General features: G+C 35.8%; 1 long non-coding RNA gene across 1 annotated transcript; it reads left to right on the top strand.

Moving 5' to 3' along the window:
* The first annotated feature begins 262 nt into the window (after positions 1-262).
* On the top strand, positions 263-2,669 carry LOC141658808 (uncharacterized). Its single transcript, XR_012549443.1, has 3 exons — positions 263-487; positions 1,747-1,865; positions 2,268-2,669. It is a non-coding gene; the product is annotated as an uncharacterized LOC141658808 (long non-coding RNA).
* Positions 2,670-5,628: the final 2,959 nt, after the last annotated feature.

The following is a 5,628-nucleotide window of genomic DNA, read 5'->3' as shown; positions in this document are numbered from 1 at the left end:
GTGATTTTAATTGCTAAACCTGATAATTCTTTAAATTTTAACCAATTTCGGTTAACCTTGATCTATTTATGATTTCTTTGTCAAAGTTTGATATTACATTTTCACGAATTTGACTCCCTTTTGAGTTTAAAGGTGAAACCTTTATCTCTATTTTCACTACAACAAGATTTATATTACACGGCATTTATCTAACAGCATAAAGTGTAAATGCCACCTTAATTGTACTTGTTATGGCATTTAACCTGACATTTGATGTAAATGCCGCCTCATAATTTTAGTCCCTCCAGCGCGCAAAACTTTTACTATCTGGCGCCTCATTCTCAAATTACCTCTTAAAAAAAACGCTTTAATTATTCTCCGTATTTGCTAAACCTAACACCTAAATCTCATATTTTTCTCCTCTTTCACTCTCTAGAATCATCTTTTTGCTAATTGACTAAATCGTCGGTGAGAGAGCACAGAAATCCATCATGCTGCAACATTGAAGGTAAATTTCTTTATGTTTTAAGCCCACTTTACCAATAATCCAATTTAATTAAGATGCTTGAGGAGACATGTGCGCTAGATTAGATTTTGACTTTGATAGTGCAGACTCTATGCACGATTTTGATAGATCTAAGGATCAGATTATTGTGGTATAATTGCTATTTGATAATTTCTAAGCGTTTGTGCCTTTGTGGTATGATTCCTATTTGATAATTAACTTATATTACATATTGATTATGATTATTATATGGTGTGATGTAAACGGAGTAAAAATGTATACAATTCATTGACACTTTATGGGTGTATTGCTTATCTTGTGTTTTGAGAAAATATAGTATCTGAATTCTGAAAATTAAGTTTGGTGTGACTTAAATTCACTTTGAAAACTAACAGAGGCATTTCTGTAGCAGTTTATGCTAATTGATGGCACTGTGTAGATGTTTGTCTATTTTCTAAGACATCTTACATTTACTTCTACTTTGTATTACTTTGCAAAGTGGGTGTGTTACTACTTGCTAGTGATTTTTAACACTTCTTATGCTTGAAGTAGAGTTGGAGGTTAAGTGGTGCATTGTGGTTATAAAGATGTTTGTTGAAGGACCAAAGGTTCCCTTATTCCTTCCTAAAGTGGAATTAAAGAAGGTTTAATTATCACTTTCAAGTTTTAATAGTTGAAACATCATCCATTTGAGGTTAATTATTTTCAAAAATATGTTTGTTGAAGGACCAAAGGTTCTCTTGTTCCTTTTATTGCGTTTTTGAACCCGACTTTCTGCAGATCTTTAACCCGGATATTTGACTATAGCTTTGTATAAGCAGAAGAGAGCAAAGAAAGGGGAACTTTATATTTTTGTTTTATACTTTTCGACTTTATGTATAAAGTAAACGTAAGAAATTCATCTAGACGGAGTGAGTATTATTCTTGGTTCTGGATCAAAATGGAATGAATCAAAATTACGCACTATATACTCTAATTGACTCATGCCATCGGTGGTTTGCTTTTTGTTCAATTGTAAGATTTGTAAACTTACAACTCCAATAGAGATGATACCTCTTTTAATTGTAAGATTTGAATACTACACACTATTAATTGATATACACACACAAATATCTTCAATAGATGATACCTCTGTTGCGACAGCTAGCTGACCATTACACCACTTCTATCGCCTTGAAGTTTCATCTAAAATGAATATATAGTTCTTACCACCTCACAAGTATGTTTCATTAGATTATACTTTTTTTTTTTTGTGAATTCAGGGAAGTAGCTTTGCCTTCGCTGCTCAGTTGTAGTCTCGGAACATTGCTTTGAATAGTTAGGGCTTTGGCGAACCGTCGGCTAATTTTCGTGACGTTTTGTTTTGTCGCTTCCTTCAAAGGTGAGTGGTGACTTGTTTATGAGTAATGTGAATGATAAATGTGCCAAGATACAAGACGACAATTTCGAAACTCAAAGAAAATGCAAGAGAAGTTAGCCATACTAAAGATGGCTTAATTTGGTAGAGATATTCTCAGTCACAACAACAATCCTTAATTTAGTTCTCATATACACCAAAATAAAAACTAAAGCAAGTCTTTATCTTGATATTTTACATTGTTACATTACATATAAGATTGCTTGTTCAAGATGCTTGTTTGTTGAGAACACGGTGTTGTTGGGATTGTTTAGCATGTTAATTTAGTTATTGGTGTTGTGTAATCAACACAAAACGCCGCCGGTTATTGTGACGTCAAGTTGTCTCATTGTCTTGTTGTATGATGTTGGGCATATTTGATTTTAGGTTGCTGTGACATGGTTCCAAGGGTGCAGCAGGATTGCGGAAATCTACTTTCTACTTTTACTGGGCTTATTATAAGCGACTTTTGGTATCTTTTGCCCAGGATTTAACGTATTAGGAGGAGGATATATGGCATTTTCGTTTTGATGAAGCCTTATTAGAATCAAGTTAGAAGTAATGGCTACGGTGCGAGATCAAGGATGTCAATCAAGTTAGAAGTAATGGATATGGCACGAGATCAGATGTCAATGGAAGTCTTATACGGAGTATTAGCTTTTTGTAAATGCCAGTAAATTAGCTTTTGTTAACTTTTGATTAGGAGATAATGTAACAAGATCAAATTTATATTAGGCTTTTGTAATGACAATTTGACATATGGTACATGTTATTTTAAAAGTTTTTTTTAATAGTTGCATTTTATTTAAAAAAAGCAATGTCAAATAGGCTGGAGCTGTAGTAAACAAACGAACAAATAAAAAAAAAAAGTGTAACAAGAAAAAGGAATGATGAATATTGCTTTTATTAATTATTATTTTTATAGGAAATCAAAAATTGCAAGCATATGGTAGTCTCGAAATGCGGGATTACCTGGCGTTTATATTGGCTTTCACCAGCAAATCTAATAAATGCCACTATTGACTTTTCCCGACATTGGATCTTGCGGCAAAAGAGTAAACGCTGCTAAAGCTTTTTGTGGCATTTACAAATGCCGCTAAAATACAATTTAAACGCCGTTAAAGGAGTTATCTGTTGTAGTGTTTAGCTTTTGCAAAAGAAAATTTGATTGAATTACCTTTTCTTTTGATTTTAACGTTGATAGGATGTTAGAACTCGTTATTGGAGACGTTTGATAACTTGTTCTACGCTTGTCGGCGAACTGATTTTGTTTTGAATTTGTCTTCGACTTGGAAAGTAAGCGTCCTTGTGTGCACGACAAGGGCAATTTCGTTCCATGAATGAGACTTACACTTTTGAAAACTCTCCGTTAATGTCTTTGAAAGGGTTTTGATTTTGATTTGTACAATTATTTGCCTTTCGACTTGGTTATGTCGGAAAATTTTAGTTGAAACTTTTGAAAGAATTTTAATTCTTACGATAAGTAACCTTTCAAATGTTTTGGTTACCGATTTCAAAAGTTCGGTTTTATTTTTATAACCTTTCTTTTCTACTTTCAAGTTTCGAGGACGAAACTTTTTAAAAGATGGGATGATTGTAACACCCGCGAATTTCCCATTTTGGCATTTAAAACTTATTAAACCATTTGGCTACTTTATTTTATATTTTTGAATTATTCAGTTTAATTAATTTTATGTCAAACACGATTTTTATAAACGTATTATATAAAAGCTCATTTTTATAAAATTACGTACTATTAAATTATATTTTTGAGGAATAATTTATATAAGAATCTATGTATACATATTTTGGTCGGACAGTGGATATCGAAGCATCATTCAACATACTTCTGGGAAGGCCTTGGATTCACGCTTCCAAAGCAGTAACATCCACCTTGCACCAGAAAATCAAGATTCCACTAGATGGTAAAGTAGTGACGATCACTTCGTCACCTATCAAGGCAGTAATAGAAAAGATGTCAAGCAACCAAGTAGTTACTGACCCAGTATGCGAACTTGGGGGTTTTCATAACATAAACCTTATAGAAAGCGAGCTGACACCTCTATACTTTGATCCATATTCCAATTTAGTGGTCAACCACATACTCAAGTCTCAGGGATACTTCTCGGGAATGCCAGTAAATCCTGCAAAGAAAAATACCTTCGCACCTTACAAAGAAGGAAACTCTCAAAGGATACCACTAGGATTGGGATACAAACCCACGAAAGAAGAAGCTTTGGAGATGCTCACTCAGTTTCAAAACCGCAAGAACAACGGAATCCAAATGCGACTCTATCTCCCTACCTTAAACGGATACTTCATTAAAGAAGGGAATCAGGATTACTTTCATGAGTTTCCCGAACCTTAGCACTACAAAGGAAGGCAACTAATGGAATCGAGATCTTTCACGATTGCTACTTCATTCCTTCAGAAACGGTTCGTACCGTCAAAACTCGTCAAGCACCTTGCTTAGACGAACAGGCTGTTAGTCTTCTGTTTGGAGAGGACCGATTTTTTAGAGTTGCACAGGACGAGGTCATTTCAACCCCACACCATTGATCACCGAAACCAGTTCGAATCAGCAGAAAGGACGGAGAAAGTCGATCAAGTGGACGAACAACCAAGGAAAGCTCTTTAAGGTCACCACTGAAGACGGAGAGATGTTCAAAGGAGAACCCGAAGACAACGAATTCGAGTCAGAGTCGGAGTCAGAGTCGGAATCAAAGTCGGAGTCTAGAGAAGTCCCTAGAGAGTCTTCTTCTGTCGTCACTCCCAATCTCCTTGTTTCTCCTAGCATAGCATCGAATAGTAACAGTAGCTCGGGAAATGCCCCAGCAGCTGTCCCTTTACCGCCACTGACTACCAAATAGATGGCTTCTTTGTTTCAACTCTTTTCAAAATTTAATATGAATAAATCAGATTATGCTTACTCTTTGTGTTATTCTGAATGCAATTCTATTTACGATGATAATGAGGATGATCCTGACCCAGACTCAGTTGAATTGCCACCCTATATAGTTAAAGAAATATTACAAGAGAGGGAAGGGGCACCAGTTATAGAAAACACTAAAGCCATCAACGTGGGAACCGAAATAGAACCACAAGAACTTAGGATAGGGACGACCTTAAACCCAACAGAAAGGGACAAATTTATAGACATCCTACACGAGTTCAAGGACGTTTTCGCTTGGTCCTACAAAGATATGCCAGTAATCAACAAGGATATTGCCGAACACAGAATTCCAATGAAACCAGGTTTCAAACCTGTAAAATAGAAGGTTCATTGAACGAGGACCGAATGGGCTCTCAAAATCAAAGAAGAAGTCGACAAACAATTCAAAGCCGGGTTCATCAAATTTTCCGAGTATTCAGACTGGGTGGCTAACATTGTACCCGTACCCAAAATGGATGGGCGAATCCGAGTTTGTGTTGATTTCAGAGACTTAAACAAATCAAGCCTTAAAGACGACTTCCCTATACCACACATCGACATATTGGTAGACAATACAGCAGACTAAGCATTATTATCCTTCATGGGCGGATATGCAGGGTACAATCAGATCAAGATGGCTATACAAGACATGCATAAAACAACTTTCGTCACTCAACGGGGCACCTATTGCTATACTGTTATAGCATTTGGGCTGATCAATGCTGGGGCTACATATCAACGAACTGCGACCACATTGGTACATGACATGATGCATAAAGAAGTACAAGTGTACGTCGATGACATGATCATCAAGTC

Source organism: Silene latifolia, chromosome 6 (assembly GCF_048544455.1).
Source record: "Silene latifolia isolate original U9 population chromosome 6, ASM4854445v1, whole genome shotgun sequence".
In the NCBI taxonomy this organism is placed as follows: Eukaryota; Viridiplantae; Streptophyta; class Magnoliopsida; order Caryophyllales; family Caryophyllaceae; genus Silene; species Silene latifolia.
The sequence above is the reverse complement of the archived record's forward strand: the minus strand, read 5'-3'. Positions and strand labels throughout refer to the sequence as shown.